The 18,605-nt window shown below is 38.1% G+C and overlaps 1 non-coding gene across 1 annotated transcript; it reads right to left on the bottom strand.

Moving 5' to 3' along the window:
* Positions 1-13,746: 13,746 nt before the first annotated feature.
* LOC135272125 (small nucleolar RNA SNORA3/SNORA45 family) lies at positions 13,747-13,871 on the bottom strand. The gene has a single exon (XR_010340227.1). It is a non-coding gene; the product is annotated as a small nucleolar RNA SNORA3/SNORA45 family (small nucleolar RNA).
* Positions 13,872-18,605: the final 4,734 nt, after the last annotated feature.

Genomic DNA, 18,605 nt, shown 5'->3' with positions numbered 1-18,605 from the left:
TTCCACTTCCAGGTTTACCATCCACACATTCCAAATTCATTTTAACTGGTCCCTGTGCACATGACCCTAGAACTCCACTTGTAACTCTGTGTCTTTGCAACTCACTCCAACTGCCAGAGACAAGAAGCCAAAATACACAATAGGGAATGATCTGGACTTTGCCATTATTATAGCTGGCTTTGGCACTCCTCTGGTGGGGACAGTATTTGTAGAAGAAAACAACCACTGATGTGAATCCTTGTGTAAAGTCCAGTGGTTTTGATTAAGGCACTGGTTCATGACCAAAAATGGGGGTTGGGTGCCTACAGAATAATGAAAGTCAAGTAGTAAGTAGAAATGATAATTAGTATAGTGTGTGTGTGTGTGTGTGTGTGTGTGTGTGCGTGTGTGTGTGGCAACAAGCCAAGATTCAGAAATAGGAAACCAAATACCAAAGTCTAGTACAAAGGACAGAAGCAGAACTATAAAATGGGAATGGAGCCAGAGTCAGAGGCCAGATTGACTATAGAGTGAGTGCGGATCTGGAACCAGGGAATCATGTACGTAATAATCATAGTAAACAGACCAGGGCAGGCAAATTCCTGGAACATGGTCATGTTCGGCTAATTTAAGGCACAGAGCTGGAAGAGAACCTCCTATCAAAAAGAACTGAAACCTTCCAGGGGAAGCCTGAGTAGTTGTGTGAGGCCAGAGAGAAAATCCTCCCCAACCAGTTACCCTTTAACTTGAGCCCCCTCAAATATTCACCATGTGACTCACAGACAATAAAGTGAGCTTCAGGCAACTCACCCCTCCTCACATCTGGAGTGCTACGTTCTCCAGCCTTATTGCCCGTCTTGCTTCTTTCTCCCACTGCATTCTTGTGTTGACACAACTGATAACTTCTGATTTCTCCTCTGGTTTTTTAAGTAACATTAATTCCTTGTATCTGATAACAGACTCAGGTTCATCCATTTCTTTTTTTTTTTTTGTCCCATGGATAATTCTTTTGTACTTATCTTTTCCTTCCTTTTACTTCTAGCTGCTCTAGGTAATTAACTAACCTACCTAATTAGATACCTCTATCTCTGGGGTCCCTTCTCTAATTTAAACTTGAGTGGCTGATGTACCTACCCAACCTTTCCTAATCCTTCCTACTATCAGAATTGCAAATGCAGGACTTAAGGAATATACACTTTTAAATGCATTTAGTTATCTTTTTAAAAATGGCCAACGTCTTGTTTTCTGTATGCAAGTTTTATCTCACTAAATAAATTTCATGTTTCTTGAGTAACGGATTGACTCTGTATTACTTCTCTAGACCCTATAATAATGAGTACCTAATCAATATACTGAATTTGCAAATAATTGTAGGTGAGGTACTGTGTGTATGGCAATATTTAACTTTATTTAAACAAGTCTTTCTGAGAATTTAAATGACACCAGATCCCATTCAATACATTTATAATCTAATTTATTATAATACAATAGTCTTAATAAGTAAGCTATTTTACAAAATGATGTTTTTTGAAAAGTATGCATTTTATCTTATAAATTTACAATGGGAAAGACCCTCAAATTATTAAACTTAATGCCCTGTTATATTACGGAGTATCTCCTTAATATTAGTGTTGATTTCCAAGCCTATGGGGACAATCATAACAACATAACTTATTGAGGGAGCCAAGCATGGTTTCCCGGAGAAAATGACATTCAAGACAAACTCCAAAGAATAGGTATGGGACACCTCTGTGAAAAGGAGGAGCACAAAGTATGAGGTAAATTCTTGAGAGGAGGGACAGGTAGAAGTGTCTGCTGAGTTTGAGCAACTGAAAAGTTTGTGTTGTTGAAACAGAACTAATAAGGGAGAGCATCACACCAGATAAGCAAGGGACAGCGAGTTCTGAAGACCTTGGTTAGGATTACGGACTTTATCGTAAGAACAGTGAGAAGCCATTGATGGGTTTTGGGAGGAGCATCATATGAAAAGATTTATGGTGTTTTTTTTTTTAAAGTCACTTTGGACATTTGTTTCTGGTCAGAATGAATAACTGGAACCAAATTTATCCTTCCACCTGGAACAACTAGCAAAATAGACAAAATTTATAAAGCAATCGCTTTGAAGACATTGGTTATCAGGCAATGAAGGACAGTGATTCTGTCATATGGGAACCAATGAGGTAAGTTATACCATAGCCCCAGCTTACTGCCTGGAAAAAAGTTTCCTGGCTGCAGTGTAAGGAGGGGAAACCCTGAGTTAAAACCCTGAGCTGAGAGTTTGAGGAAGCTGAAGAGGCTAGAGTTGGCAGGACAGATTCTGGAAAGGGAGAACTACACAGATGAGAACTCCAGAGACCTAAAGAGTGTGTCCTTGGATGTATAAGAAAGATAGTATATTTTAACCTAAACATCTCAATAATTAAATTACATGTAAATAGTCTAAACTTCCTCATTTAAAAACCAGAGATTATTAAGATTGGATAAGAATGCAACATTCAACCATGCTTAACATAGAGCTTAAAAGTTAAGGGAAGAGAAAAATATACCATCCTAATACTAATCAAAAGAAAGCAGACAAAATAGATTTCAAAGCAAATAATATTACCAGAGATGAGGGATATAAAATGAACAAATTATTTGAAAGATAAACATAAAATGAACAAATTATTTGAAAGATACAAACTCCCAAAGCTCATTCAAGAACAAATAGATAGTAACTCTAACTCTACAGCTATTAAAGAAATTGAATTTGTGCTTACAAACTTTCCCACAAAGAAAACAGTGGGCCAACATGGCTTCACTAGTCAATTCTATCAAACATTTAAGCAGAAAATAACAACAATTCTACAAAAACTCTTCTAGATAATTGATGAGAAGGGAATATTTTCTAATTCATTCTGTGAGAGCAGCATTACTTGATACCAAAACCAGACAATGACATTGTAAGAAAAGACAACTACAGACCAATATGTGTCATAAACATACATGTAAAAATTCTAAGCAACATATTAGCAGAACTAATACAATATTATACAAAAAGGATAATACATCTTGACCAAGCGGGGTTTATCTCAAAAATACAAGGTTGGTTTAATATTCAAAAATTAACCAATGTAGCACATTGTAAAAAGAAGCTGAGAAAGAAAGATTATATGATTATCTCTACAAATACAAAAACATTATTTGAAAATACAAAATACATGCCTGATTCAAACTGTCAGAAAACAGAGAACAGAAGAGAATTTCCTTATATTGATAAACGGTGTATGTGAAAAATCTACAGTTAACATCACACAATCAGGAACAAGGAAAGGATGTCCATCTTACACTTCTAATCAGCATTGTACTGGTGGTTCTACCCAGTGAAGTCATGCAAGAAAAATAAAATCTCCATTTGGAAAATAAGAAGTATAACTCCCTTTATTCACAGACAGCATGATTTCTGTGAAGAAAATCCTATGGAGTGTGTAAATAAGTTACTAGAACTAATACAGGAGTTCAGCAAGGTTCCAAGATAGCAGATCAATATACAAAATTAATTATATTTCTATATATAGTAGAGCATCATTTCATGTGTTTATTTTCCATCCATATAGCTTACTTAGTGAATTGTCTATTCAAATATTTTGCCCACTTTTAAAAGGTAAACATTCATCTACCATGTGACCCAGTAATCATATGAAAGCATTCCTGGTCACAATATAATCTTGGGAATCCATGAATATGTGACCATACATGGCAAAGAGACTTTGCAGATACGATTAAGACAAGATTCTTGAGATGGGAAGATTATCCTGCATTATGCAGGCCAACCCAATGTCATCACAAGGGACTTTAAAAGATGGAAAAGGGCCGGGCGCGGTGGCTCATGCCTGTAATCCCCGCACTTTGGGAGGCCGAGGCGGGTGGATCACGAGGTCAAGCGATCAAGACCATCCTGGTCAATATGGTGAAACCCCGACTCTACTAAAAATACAAAAAATTAGCTGGGCATGGTGGTGCATGCCTGTAATCCCAGCTACTCAGGAGGCTGAGGCAGGAGAATTGCCTGAACCCAGGAGGCGGAGGTTGCGGTGAGCCGGGATCGCGCCATTGCACTCCAGCCTGGGTAATAAGAGCGAAACTCCGTCTCAAAAAAAAAAAAAAAAAAAAAAAAAGATGGAAGAGGAAGGCAGAAGAGTCAGAGACAAAGTGATAATGGAAGTAGAAGTTGGAGTAATGCACTTTAAGATGGAGGCAGATGCCACAAGCCAAGGAATGCTGGCAACATCTAGAATCTGGAAAAAGTAAAAAGAATCAGCCCTGGAGTCTAGATAAGGAGTATAATCCTGTCAACACCTTGATTTAGCCCAGTGGAATCCATTTTAGACTTCTGACATCCAGAATTATAAGATTATAAATCCGTGTTGTTTTAAGCCACTATCATACAATTTATTACAACAGTAACAGGAAATAAATACTGTTGACTTCTGAGAAGATTCTTTTGTGGAGCTTCTATTTTTACTTGGATAAATTTATATTCAGTACCAGAATGTTAAAAACATGCCTATTATTATTTATTATCAAATTTATATAAATTTGATAAAAGGCTGGGCATGGAGGCTCACGCCTGTAATCCCAACATTTTGGGAGGCCAAGGCAGGCAGATCACTTGAGGCCAGGAGTTTGAGACCAGCCTGGCCAACATGGCAAATACCCATCTCTATTAAAAATACACAAATTAACCGGGTATGGTGGTGCATGCCTATAATCCCAACTACTCAGGAGGCTGAGGCACGAGAATTGCTGCAGCCTGGGAGGGGGAGGTTGAAATGAGCTGAGACAGTAGCACTGCACTCCAGCCTGGCTGACCGCAAGACTCTGTCTCAAATACATACATACATACATACATACTATATCAAATGCTAAATTTGATATAGCATTTAAGGAATTGTAAAATAGAGATAACTTATTTAATGAGCTTTGTCTCATACTAATATTTGTCAAAGATACTATAAGTGGAGGCAAAAAAGACAATAACTGAAAACATTTAAGCTGAAATATTTACATATTTAATAAGATAAAAACAAAATGGGCAATATACTCCATTTGGCATAATTTGCTCTGAGTTTACCAGATACCTTTATTAACCTGTAGAGAAAGTATGTTCCAAAATAAAAATACTGAGTTAACTGAGGCAAGTCAATTGAGAGCATCAACAATTTAAAATTCATTAGCTGTAAAATGAAATATGGAAGTTTAGAGATGCTTTTATTAAAAATTACAATCATATCATATAAAAATATATTCTTCAGATGTAAAATATACCTGTAACAGGGCATGAGACAGATTCAGTGAAGACAATGATTAAAGTACATGAATAAGTATAGAATAATTATTATGGTTGTAACTTTTTAATGTACTGATAATTAATATTCAGCAGTTTGTTTTCAATTTTCTCTAGTGTACCTAGATTTATTTTTTAAAATACTTTATTTCTTTTGAGAGAGTCACATTCTGTCAACCAGGCTGGAGTGCAGTAGTGTGATCTACGCTTACTGCAAACTCCACCTCCCGGGTTCAAGTGATTCTCTTGCCTCAGCCTCCTAAGCAGCTGGGAATATAGGTGTGCTCTACCACACATGGCCAATTTTGAATTTTTGATAGATGGGGTTCCACCATGTTAGCCAGGCTGGTCTCGACTTCTGCCCTCAAGTGATCCACCTGACTCCAGCTCTCAAAGTGCTAGAATTACAGGCGTGAGCTGCTGCGCCTAGTCGTGAAAATGGTTTTTGTTTGCTTGTTTGTTTGTTTGAGAAGGAGTCTTGCTCTGTCCCCAGGCTGGAGCACAGTGGTGCAATCTTGGCTCACTGCAACCTCCGCCTCCTGGGTTCAAGTGATTTTTCCGCTTCAGCCTCCCGAGTAGCTGGGACTACAGGCACGTGCCACCATGCCCGGCTAATTTTTGTATATTTAGTAGAGACGGGGTTTCACCATGTTGGCCAGGATGGTCTCGATCTCTTGACCTCGTGATCTGCCTGCCTCGGCAATCCCAAAGTGCTGGGATTACAGGTGTGAGCCACTGCACCCAGTCAAAAATGTTTTTTAAACAGAACTATTTTATAGGTTCTCCAATATAATAAAACTAATTTGTCAACTCATACATAAAATATTATATATATTTGATTAATGCTTCATTTTATTCTTAACGGTATCTCCATTTGGACAATAAATCATTTAGTCAATTAAATAGTCACCCTGGGCATTAGGTCTAATAGTAACAGGTACATACACCACAGCTACATTGTTCTCGGACCTATGTATTTTGGTTACTAGGAGAAATGGACTCTGATTCCTGTAGGCCCGTACTTCCCAAACTGCAGCTGGCATCTTAACAGAGTTCTTTAATAGACCATTCCACCATCATATAAAGCCATTGCTTTATAGTTTAGTAAACATATGAGTTTATACATTATTTAAAACTAGTGATCACATGGTTGTTAAGCCTTTTGCCTTAGTGCATTTACAGTAAAATGAGTTAGTTCTTTGGTCGGATGTAATGTTTTGTGTCTGCTGCTAAATAAGGCATTCCATCAATTTATAACTGTATCACTAGAAGAAGTATGGCAGGAAAGAAAGAAAAATATAGCTCCACAATAATAATTGATTCTATGAGAACAAACTGGTGCCATCTTCATGATGGAAGAAGTCTAATGTAATCTGCCTGCCACCAGGTGGCTGACTGGTCCCCTTGGTGTATGATGTTTCATCAAATGTTCAGCATTGGTTTCTGCTGCTGGATGACTGGAATTTTAGCTATAGCAGTACACAGATCAGCCTTGCAGAAGATGAAGTCTATGTTATTCCGAGATCACACATAACTTTCATCTGTACAATCATGACATTCTGTCCACAAAACCATTGACTAAGCATTGGCTACCTGAAGAAAGTGACTAACTGGTACTTGCATAAGAGGCCATACTGTCTACCTTATTAATGATAAGTCTCCTTTGCAGAGGTAGCCTTCTTTCTTATTTTTTCTCATAGCACTTACATGAGATACAAACGTCCTCACACTCTTGTTATTTCAGGAGGTCCACTTATGTATCACTTCCCCAAATTTATTTATCCCCTCTATTTCAGACTTGTCTTCCCAAGTTCTTATTTAGCCATAGCCAAACCAATAACTGCCCACAAAGAGGTATAGGGCATTGTTCTTCTAAGAAAATTGGAAAATGAGATATACTGATCAAAGTTTTTCTCCTTGGAAAGACTTCCTTTCTGCATGTATTTCAGGGCCACCCTTTATTTGGCATTATCAGTTATACTTTTTAAAACTTTTTATAGTGGTTGCCCTAGAGTTTGCAATCTATGTCTACAATTAATCCAAGTCCACTTTCAAAGAACACTATAATGCTTCATGAGCAGTGCAAGTACCTTACAATAACAAAATATTTCTAGTTCCTCCCTCCTGTCCCTTGTATTAATGGTGTTGCTGCCATTAATTTTGCATTTACATAGCATACACACACAGACACACACACACACACACACACACAGTAGTCCTCCCTTATCTGCACTTTTGCATTTCCTGGTTTCAGTTACACAAAGCCAACTGTGGTCTGAAAATATTAAATGGAAAATTCCAGAAATAAGTAATTTATAAGTTTTAAATTGCACATCATTCCCAATAATGAGATAAAACACTATTGTCCCACTATATCCTGCCTGGAACATGAATCATCTCTTTGCCACCTTGACGCTGTCACTCCAGATCGACTATGGCAGTATTGTAGTGCTTATGTTCAAGTAACCCTTATTTTATTTAGTAATGGCTCCAATGCACAAGAGATGATGCTGGCATCATGTTATCATTTTTCTATTTTATTATTAGTTATTGTTAATTTCTTATTCTGCCTAATTAATAAATTAAACCTTATCATAGTCATGTATGTGTAGGGGAAAAAACCATAGTATATATAGGGGTCAGTACTATCTGCTGTTTCAGGCATCCCCTGGGGGGTCTCGGAATATATCTCCTGTGGATAAGGAGGGGACTACTATACATAATCAAATACATTGTTTCTGTTGTTATTCTGAGCAAAATGTTACTTATTAGATTAAGAATAAGAAAAATAAAAGTTTTGTTTTACCTTTACTTAGTCCTTCTCTGATGTGCTTCCTTTCTTTATATGGATATGAGCTTTTTCCCTCTACTATTTTCCTTCTTTCTGAAGAATATCTCTTAACATTTTTTGCAAGGTCCCTCAATTTTTGCCAGTCTAAAAGTCTTTATTTCTCCTTCACCTTTGAAGGATAACTTTGCAAAGTAAAGAATTATCAGTTGGTGCTTTTTTCTCTCAACACTTTGAATATTTCACTCCAGTCTCATCTTACTTGCATGGTTTCTGAGGAGAAGTCAGATGTAATTCTTCTCTTTGCTCCTTTACAGGTAAGGTGTTTTTTCCTCTGGATTTTTTTTCAGAATATTTTTCTTTTGTTTTTGAATCTTTTTGTTTTCATATATATTCTCCTTAAATAAGAATATTTTTATTTTTGATTTTCTGAAATTTGAATATTTGTCTATGTGTAGTTTTTGTTTTGTTTTTGGCATTTATCCTGTTGCTATTCTCTGTGCTTTTGGATCTGTGGTTTGGTGTCTGACATTAATTTGGGGGAAATTCTGTCATTATTGCTTCAAATACTTCTTCTGTTCCATCAAGGATTTCTTCTCCTTCTGATATCCATACTATGTGTATCTACACCTTTTGTAGTTGTCCCACAGTTCTTAAATATTCTTTTCTGCCTTCTCTATCCCCGTACCCCGCGCCTCATCCCGTCTTTTTTCTCCATGCTTTTCTTTTTTGAGACAGTTTCCACTCTGTTGCCCAGGCTGGTGTGCAATGGCATGATCTTGGCTCACTGCAACCTCCACCTCCTGGGTTCAAGCGATTCGCCTGCCTCAGCCTCCCAAGTAGCTGGGATTACAGATGTGCACCATCACAGCTGGCTAATTTTTGTATTTTTAGTAGAGACAGGTTTTCACCATGTTGGGCAGGCTCGTCTGGAACTCCTGATCTCAGGTGATCCACCTACCTCAGCCTCCCAAAATGCTAGGATTACAGGTGTGAGCCACCGCACCCGGCTTCACCATGCTTTTCTGTTTGGGAAATTTTTATTGTCCTATTCTTAAGCTCAGAGATTCTTTCCTCAGCCAAGTCCAGCGTACTAAATAAGCCCATCAAAAAGCATTCTTCATTTATGTTACAGGGTTTTTAATATCTAGCATTAAACCCTCCCTTTTTTTTAAGAATTTCCATCTATGCTTACATTATCCATTTGTTCCTACATGTTGTCTACTCTTTCTGTAAAGCCTTTAGCATATTAAAAATTGTTTCATTTGTTTTTAATTCCTGGTTTAATAACCACAACATTCCTACCATATTTGACTCGTTATGATGCTTATTCAGTCTCTTCAAACTGAAAAACTTTTTTTTCCTTTACAAATATGTCTTGTAATTTTTTTTGCTGAAAGGTGACTATGATGTGCTGAGTAAAAGGAAGTACAGTAAATAAGCCTTTAGTAATGTGGTGGTAAGGTTGGTAAGGTGTCAGGGAGTGGAAGCATTCTGTAGTCTTATGATTAGGTCTGTCTTTTGGTTAACCTGTACCCCGGCACAGTAAACTTTGGCAGTGTTTTTTTTTTGTGTGTGTGTGTGTATGGTTTTTTTTTTTTTTTTTTTTTTTTTTTGAGACCGAGTTTTCCTCGTTTGCCCAGGCTGGAGTGCAATGGAATGATCTCAGCTCACTGTAACCTCTGCCTCCCAGGTTCAAATGATTCTTCTGCCTCAGCTTCCTGAGTAGCTTGGAATACAGGCATGTGCCACCACACCTGGCTAATTTTTTGTATTTTTAGTAGATACGAGGTTTCTCCATGTTGGTCAGACTGATCTCGAACTCTCAACCTCAGGTGATCTGCCCGCCTCAGCCTCCCAAAGTGTGGGATTACAGGCATGAGCCACTGCACACAGCAGTTCGGCTGTGTTTTTTCAGTTGTTTTTCCCTCTTAAAATGGACAGAATTGCTAACGGGTACTAGAGTGGTATATTTCCCTTTCCCACATGGAAGGCTAGAACCAACTGGAGCTAAATATTTTCCTTCCCTCAAGTCAGTTAGGCTTTGAAAAAACCCCACCGGGTTAGGCTCTAGTAAAAATGTTTCTCCTTGCCCAGCCAAAAAAAAAAAAAAGAAAGAAAACCCAAAAACAAAAGTTTCTTCTGCGGGCAGGGTTTGTTAAGAACAGAATGCTCTGCTGTATTTCAAAATGGTTGCTTTCCCCATCCCTCAGCTAGAAGCATGAGGGGATTGATTTTTCTCTGGTATTCATTGTGAGTTCACCTTTATGAGTATACTATACTAGTACTACTGGAAGTATAATTCACAAAGGTGTAAGGGCTCCTCTGACTGGGTTCCCCTGAAATTTTTGATTCTCAGGCTTGTCCACAGTGAGGCTTCAGCATTTCATCAATTACAATTCAGGTTTTTCTATCCCAGCACTGGTTCCCACAGAGGTTTCTTCTCTGGTTATGATTTGCTGTATTTTCCTGTCTTTCGAATTTTGGAGGCAGCAGTTTTCCCTGTGTCTTCATTTCTGAGGAATTTAAGAATTGTTTTTTGTTGTTCAGCTTCTTACTTATTAGGATGGAGTGGCAAGTTCTAAGCCCCTTACATGAGACTAGAAACTCTGTCTGCTTTTAAAGTTCATCGCTGTGTGAAAATATCAGCTTGCTTATACTTTATTTTCTGGGTTAAGTTACACAATATAAAACTTTTGCATATTTGAGGATATGAGAAGATCTCTGGGTGAATTCCTGTATTTCAAGGATCTACTACTTATTTCCTGCACAAGACATTCAGAGTTATGCAGTTTGTAAGCTATACCCAGTGCCCTAAATAGTACTGTGGTGCTATATAAATACCTCAGATATTTAACAAACATTTGTGGAATAATCTATAAATGAATGAATGAAAGATTTCCCTGGAACTCCTTGGATTCTTCTCAGTTTCACCAGATCACCCCTAGTTTTCTAATAAATTCAATTTGTCCTGAGAAAGATAGAAGGAATTGTTCTAACATTTAATATTGTTATTAGTTGTTAATATACTAACTTGGTCTGAATCTTAACCTTGGATATGTTTCTCATGATTTTCAATTTGAAAGTACAAAATTCAGAAACTCTCAGATCTCTGTGCAGGAGTGTTCCATGCAATAACCACTCTAAGTCTTCCAAACAGTAACAAAAATTGCTAAACTGACAAACATAAAAGTAAACACAAAACTAAAATGTGGGTAGCTTATTTGTTTAGTAACAAGAGTTAACTGCATTATTTTGTTGTAGATTATCTTTTACATACTTTTATTCTCAGAGTGTTTTTCTCTGTTATCCAGGAATCTTTAGGTTTTTCCATTCTTTTATTCTCTTTTATTTTTCAAACCTAGGAGTACATGCAGAAGAACAATATTCATTTTAATTTTAAACTAAACAAATTTTAAGAGGTGAGATATATACTTGGGCAAATTTAACATGAAGGATATACTCCCCAAATAACATTTAATTGACTTTAAATGGATTTATTTAGGTAGCAGCTCTGTTCTACTAATGTGCCCAGTAGTTAATTACTATTTATTTTAGACTACAATCCCCAGCCTTAAGCTATTTTTTACTGGGCTCTGGTTCCAGAGGAGTGGACTAAGAAAATTATTAATGCTAGAGAAGGGTGGTAAGAGAGTAAAGGGGATTTCAAAATCATGTCATATAAGGAGTGATTAAAAAGAGAAGGATGTTTCCCTAAGGAAAAGAAGACTAGGGTAGATTCTGTATCAACATTTATCTCAAAACCCTTAGCATGGTCCACAGGGTCTGAATCATGTCTTCCACTTACTTCTCCAATCTCCTCTTGCAACCATTCTCACTTTCTGCATTTCAGCTCTTTTGGCACAGTTTGATACCTCCTTTTTTAGGCCTTTTGCATATACACTCCTTTGGCAAGGAAGATTCTTCTCTACTTGTTGGCCTATTTCCTACTATAGATCTCTGTTCACATATTACTTCCTCAGGGAAGCCCCAAAACAAAAGTTTCTAGCTCAGGTTTCCCTTGTAGCAGTTATTTCATTTGTGTGTCTCTCACGCTAGACTATAAGCTTCAAGACATGTTTGTTTTGCTAACCATTTTTTTACCTAACACAGTGCCTGCTATGTATTGTAGCACGTAGGCAGCAAATACTAGGTGAATGAACATCCGTGCTTATGCCAACTAAATTGCTGATTTCAACTCAAATGTCAAAAGTTTCTTAAAAACCTACACAGAAACAATTAACAAAAAAAATAGATAGGTAACATAAACGAATGAATAAGGATAGTAGGAATAATAGGAATTTATGGAAACTGTAGAGAATTGAAGACAGCAGGCCTTATATAAAGGCATTCAAGTCAAACAACTTTGAAATGCTGTGATGACTAAGCATACAGCATGTTCATGTACCACATTTGGCTATAGGCTGCCAGTTTGCAACACTTGTTTTAAGTAAATTGATATATTCATTATAATATTGTAGAGGGCATTTAATGCCATGAGAAAATGCTCACATATACTAAGTTAAAAAAAAGCATGCTCTGGGATACCTTATTGGTGGATTCAAAAATAAAAAAAATAAATGTTAAAAAGCATGCTTAGGGCCGGGCACGGTGGCTCACGCCTGTAATCCCAGCACTTTGGGAGGCCGAGGCAGGTGGATCACGAGGTCAAGAGATCAAGACCATCCTGGTCAACATGGTGAAACCCCATCTCTATTAAAAATACAAAAAAAATTAGCTGGGCATGGTGGCGCGTGCCTGTAATCCCAGCTACTCAGGAGGCTGAGGCAGGAGAATTGCCTGAACCCAGGAGGCGGAGGTTGCGGTGAGCCGGGATCATGCCATTGCACTCCAACCTGGGTAACAACAGCGAAACTCTGTCTCAAAAAAAAAAAAAAGGCATGCTTAATACAGAAGTGGAATTCTGATTTCATTTAAAAACACACAGAGAAAACACTGTGTAAAGGTTTGTACTAAAATGTCAACAGTGGATATCTCTAGCTGATAGAATTATATGTTTTGGTATGTGTGCTTTTTTGTAATTTCTTACTGTTCTAAGATGAACATGCATTGTTTTTGTACTCAGAAATAAATTGTTTTTACAAGGTAGAGAAGTAACTCAGGTGTCAATGTGGAGGATAAAGTAGAGTACAATAGGATCAGAGGCAGGGAGATTGACTATTGTAATAATATAGGTGAACAATGGTGAAAGCCAAGTTAAGACAGTGGCTGAGAGGACAGTGGTTATCAACGTTACCTGGTCCTCTCTGCTGAAACATATGCTGCAATTTCTACTTGACTGTAGTTGCTTATGTTGGGCAAATTTTCAGGTGGAAAGCAGAGCACAAGCCAGTAGCTTCCTGTTTTATTTTTTAGCATTTGTTGGCATTTAATAAAACCTCCTTCCCTATGGCTTCAAGCCACCAGGACACAGGTCCTCCCCACAACCCCAACTTAATCTTTTCCTAAGCTCTTCTGCTACAGAATTTGGCCTTCACGATGACAGGCTGCTTTGGGAGGTTTTCCTTCCCCAGAACTTTATAGTAGCTCTAGAAGAACAGAGAAAAGAATTTACAGTACACTATGGCAGGTACCAACTCCCTGATGGAAATGAGGAGATTCCTGCCAACCTATTTTCTAAAATCAAGGTAAAGTATGTTTCTGACCGGGCACTAATGGGGACACTGGTTGCCTCCATCAGTGAATCAAGACCAGCAGATTCTGAGGACTTCAGCACACTGGACAAGAGCTGTGTCAGGATGTGACTCTGGTCTCAGAAAGCTCCCTGTTTTTGAATTCCCAAGTCTTCCTGGCAGCATCTATCCCTTATCTCTTGGAATTTCAACCTGGAGTAGAAACCCAGGAAATATTTCTCAGTTCATGGGTTATCATCCCCTTCTGCAGTATCATTGAGACTGCCTCTGTTTTCCCGTAATGATTTCATTCTTAGGCAGGTTCACCCTACATGATGATCAAAGGTCACATAAAGCTTTTGTTTTTTTTTTTTTCCTTATTCCAGAGGCAGGTGCCTTTTTCTCAACAGTGCTACCCCAAATGATGAAACTATCTCTGATTAGCTTCATTTTTGCTAATCTGCCCATTCCTAAACTAATCACTATGGCTGAATGATAGGATACTTTGGCTAGCCTGATTTGTGGGCCCACTCCTGTGGCATAAAATTAGAATTACGTAATGAATGATTACATCTGGAGAAAGAGGGACAGGTCTATATTAGGATACACTCTCAAATCTGTGGTCTAACACAAAAGAATGCATATGAACTCTAACACAAGTGTCCCTAATTGGCAAGCAAGTATCCTCCAAGTGAAGATTCAGAAAACCAGGAGTCCTATCTTGTGGCTTTGTCATCTTTAACACATAGCTTCCAGAGCAAATTTGCTCATCTGCCTCAAGTTGGTGGTGAGTGGGGTATCTTGGATTGCTCATGTGATGTTTCCATGGCCCAGAGCTGGAATAGGAGCATATCACTTCTACTCACATTCCACTAGCTAGAACCTAATTAGCACACCTAACCCATATACCTAATTGCAAGAGAGGCATGGAAATATAACTGTGTGGCCAGAAGAATTTAGCATGTACAAGAATCCACTATTTTGATCACTAAACATGTATTTTACCTCTCTTTCCACACACAGAACATACCATGTCCCAAGGGAGACAATCTAAAGCTTTATCCAGTCACTGGAACAGGCTCAAAGTCTAGGATTTTCAGAAAATGTGCAGTTCTCTTCATTAGGTACAGATGTGACCTAAGAACTAAAAAGACAAGTTATCTTTATTGTTACCTCTGTCCCTGCAAACCCAATATACAGTGGTAGCTCAGGGACACATAACTATAATACACTCTCATTCAGAAAAGAAAAATGTGACACTGAGCAATACTATGCAGTATAATAAAAATGAAATACTGTATAAGCATTTTCCCGCCCATCTTCTTGAGACTAAAGAAAGTTTTGATGAGATCCCAATTCTAGTTTTCAGGAGAAACTCCCTGTCCATTCTTTTCTACAGTTCCCGATAGGAGCTTCTGAAATGTTCTTTTTTTTTGTCCATCATTCTCCATAGACACATTCTATGTGGGTACTGGGGAGCTGTTAAGCTTTTATGCTCTATTTTCTACTTATGCAAGACTGAGGTTGGACAGTTACCCACTGTTTTAACACCTGAATAATATTTGAACCAGATTTAGTAAGATCAGTAATAAAATTCCTCTAAAAATGTAGTCTTCTGATTGAAGTGCTTCTAGTAACTATACCCAAAGTTCTTTCTCACATAATTATCAAGTCTAATTTACTGCTTTGATTCCCTGCTCCTATGTAACCTCCTCTAGATCTTTATCATAGCTATCTTGAAGCCCCCTGAAATAATGATTTTGAATGGAAAGACCAAATCCTTTTCCTGATCTTTGTTGCAGGACTTAATCTCAAGGGTAACTATAACTCAAGACCTCTTCTAGTTTTTTTTGTTAGAAGTCTAAAAAAAGTCACCTTTTTCAACCCTTCCAAAGAAATATTCCTGTACACTCTCACTTTAGTAAAACCTTATTAAAAGTAAAATATAAAATTTAACACATAGTATTACTTTTGCTCTTTTCAATCATTTACTCTGGAGCTAATCTTAACAGATAGGTGATCTGATTTTGAATTATTCCAGGTGACAGTTTTACTAATTACTTTGCCATTGCAAACACAGGCCTCCTTTTTCCAGCCTCCAAATCACATTCTCTACCACCTGCTGCATCATAAGTGAGCTGATGTAACATACTTTTAGGTTATTGTCTTGGCAGTACTCCACTTCTGGTACCAATTTCTGGACTAGCTATGGTCATTCTAGCTCCTATACATATAAATTCTCAAATCTCAATTTTTTTCTCATATAAGAAGTCTGAAAAGGAGTGTTTCTAATTGGGGTGGCTCTCTTCCAAGTAGTGTTTCAGCCACTCATTCTTCCTCTCTTTTCTGGCTTTGGCATCTCCAATATATAGTTTTCATGGTCACCATGCTCAGAGGCATCAAGTTGACAAAAATAGAGTAGGGGAGAATAAGGGGACTTCATTAACCCTAAAAATGAGCACATCATTTCCATTCATATTTTCACTGGCTAGAAGTTAATCACAGCCAGGTGCAGTGGCTCACATCTGTAATCCCAGCACTTTGGGAGGCTGAGGCAGGTGGATCACTTGAGGTCGGGAGTTTGAAACTAGCCTGATCAACATGGAGAAACCCCATCTCTACTAAAAATACAAAATTATCCAGGTGTGGTGGTGTATATCTGTAATTCCAGCAACTTGGGACACTGAGACAGGAGAATCACTTGAACCCAGGAGGCGGAGGTTGCGGTGGGCCAGTATCGTGCCATTGCACTCTAGCTTGGTCAAGAAAAGAGCTAAACTACATCTTAAAACAAAAAAAGTTACACCTATAATCCCAGCACTTTGGGAGGCCAAGGCGGGCGGATCACGAGGTCAAGAGATCGAGACCGTACTGGTCAACATGGTGAAACCCCGTCTCTACTAAAAATACAAAAAACTTAGCTGGGCGTGGTTGCGCATGCCTGTAGTCCCAGCTACTTGGGAGGCTGAGGCAGGAGAATTGCTTGAACCTGGGAGGCGGAGGTTGCGGTGAGCCGAGATAGTGCCATTGCACTTCAGCCTGGGTAACAAGAGCAAAACTCCGTCTCAAAAACAGAAACAAAAACAAAAAAAGTTAATCACAGGACTACAACCAACCACAAGGAAAGCTGTGAAATTTAGTTTAGCTGTGTGCCCAAGAAGAAGAAATAAGTTTCATGGGCTAGTCAGTCCCTGCCAGAGGTTCTAAAAGGAAAAAAAAGTTAGAAACAAAAAAAGAAAGTCACTTTATGAGCCTTGTCCATTTTAATAGTTTATAACCTTATCCTGCTAGTCCCAATACGATTATCATTTAACTATTATACTAAAGAGCAAAAACTCATTTTCCTCCAAACAATGAGATTAAAGAGAGCATATTTGGTAGCATGATAGACACAGAAACTAGACTGAAGAGGGCTGACAAGTCAATTTCAGAAAACAAAAAGACACTGAATATAGAATATTTTTTGAAGAAAGAAAGCTTGCTTGAGAAGGAAACAACTGAAAGCTAAAGAAGGATTAGCTAAGGAACCAGAATTTGTAGAAGGTTGAAAACAGAAAAGATAATAAATGGATGAGAAAGAGGAGAATTGGAACTAGAATATGTATGAAGAGTTAATCTCACATATGAACAGGGAGTCTCTCATTCCTTGATGCTGGAGAAAAGGAAATATCAGGACATTTGTAGCATTTGGAAAATTGTGAAGTTCTAAGTTAAAAGTCATATAATGAAATAGGCTGAGATTTTAAGTCTGCAAAAAGTATTCAAGAGGAAAAGGAGAAAGAGATGCTGAAGAATACACAAAGTAGGAGAGAGGGATGTAGCTGAAATTATAAAATCTAAATCAACAGTGGTGAGATACACAATGCAGTGTTCTGTTCCACACTGGAACTCAGCAACAACTGTAGGAGAGGAATAGGCACCACTCTGTATATATATTTACTATAGCACTTATTACACTGTAAAGCCCCTGGAAAGAGACTTCGATTTCACAAATTATGCACACAGTAGGCACATGATGAATTTTTGTTTGAATGAACTGATTTAGTCATTGCCAATTCTGCCATGGTACTCTGTAGAGTACTGGCAACTGCCCACATTTCATATGGTATGCCAATGCTAAAAAGAAGAAAAATGCTAAAAAAAAAAAAAAAAAAAAAAAAAAAAAATCAGGCATACTCAGCTAAACTTAGCAGTCTTAAAATGGCAACTATGTCAGCTGAGACATACTTTTAATTTTGTGCCAGTACATCTGTCTTTGATGTTTGCTTCATTTTCCTTATGCCACTATACTCCTACTAGACCAGAAAGGGATAATTCTGAGTTCAGTGGGCTCCACTATCATTTCAAAACTCCTTAAAGTTTTTCAGAAACCTAAATATGAACTCACAACCCTATCACAGTATTCCTTACAAGAGAAGGATACAGACAATAATCATTATTTATGCCTGCTTCATAGATAGAAGTTGAATCGAAGAGGGCCAAAGAGCTAAATCAGGGTCATTCAGTGAACCGTCTACAAAGTCTGGCACAGACCACGCATCCTTCCCATGTCTTCCTTCCCTTGGAACCTTGAGTTGTAATGATCTTAGACATCTCCTAATCGACTGCCTTCGTATTACACACGTGTAAACTCAGGTACAGGATGTCTATAAGCCAAACCTTAAACTCAGTTAAAGAAGGCTCTTTCCCCAACACAACGCCATCTCTCAGGATCCAAAGCTCTAGCTCTCGGTTTGGCGGTGGAAAAAATGACCAGGAATAAAATTACGTTCAGCAGTGCAGAACGAGGCCCCCACCTCCCGTATCTGGCAGACCGGCCTCCTGCTAACAAAGTGTCTGGACCGCACCTCCGCACCTGCTTCCCACACTGCCCAGGGTC

The sequence above is a fragment of the Aotus nancymaae genome, unplaced genomic scaffold (assembly GCF_030222135.1).
Source record: "Aotus nancymaae isolate 86718 unplaced genomic scaffold, 86718_ANA_hifiasm-v0.15.2.pri h1tg000006l, whole genome shotgun sequence".
In the NCBI taxonomy this organism is placed as follows: domain Eukaryota; kingdom Metazoa; phylum Chordata; class Mammalia; order Primates; family Aotidae; genus Aotus; species Aotus nancymaae.
Note: the sequence above shows the minus strand (reverse complement) of the source record. Positions and strands in the feature narration are given on the sequence as shown.